This window comes from Triticum dicoccoides, chromosome 7A, assembly GCF_002162155.2.
Source record: "Triticum dicoccoides isolate Atlit2015 ecotype Zavitan chromosome 7A, WEW_v2.0, whole genome shotgun sequence".
Classification (NCBI taxonomy): domain Eukaryota; kingdom Viridiplantae; phylum Streptophyta; class Magnoliopsida; order Poales; family Poaceae; genus Triticum; species Triticum dicoccoides.
Window position 1 is genome coordinate 151,502,844 of NC_041392.1, and position 794 is coordinate 151,503,637.

The window sequence follows — 794 nt, forward strand, 5'->3', positions numbered from 1 at the left end:
GTGGGGGTGAGCCTTGGCCCAGTTGGGTAGGCCAGCTGGGCCGGAGCCCAGTGGGGGGGGGGGTGCTTCCTCTTTTTTTTTGTTTGTCTTCTCTTTACTTTTTATTTATTTATTTTTCTGTTTTCTATTTAGTCCCAGCTATCAAATAAATTTTGTTGAATACAAAGCTTGCCACATAAATATTGGGTCATACAATGGAGCTGCACGCAAAGTTTCAAAACATTTTGAAAAGGATAAATAATTGTTTATTTTTAAATGGTTAATTTAAATGTTGTTTGCTCCTGTTTTAAATATCATAGAGGCCTATCAACATTCCCAATAATGTTGCTTGATGTTTGTTAATTGGTTAGTGAATACTTACAACCTTTTGAACATTTTTAATTCACTATTTTATGAAATTATAATTTGACTTGTTATTTGAATTTGAATTTGATCTCAGTTTGAAACAAGTGAGGTTGATCAAAAGTTTATTTATGATGACCTGGCATGATTAGCAAGGGTTTACTGTAGTTTAATTATCCGGGCGTCACAATTCTCCTCCACTACAAGAAATCTCGTCCCGAGATTTAAGAGGTAGAGAAGGGAGGAAAGGTCTAGTTACGGAATGCCAACGGATCTTTTCGGTCTTGGTTCCTCTTCTCGTAGTGGTCGATCCATTATATTGATGTCTTCCTTTTTCTGCTTCAAGTCATCAAGATGAAGTCGACATCCTTTCTTCGGGGGTTCCATCGTACTTACAAAAGAATAAGGGGGTATTCCGGGAGAACGAACCTGTACAAGGTTGACTATCTGGT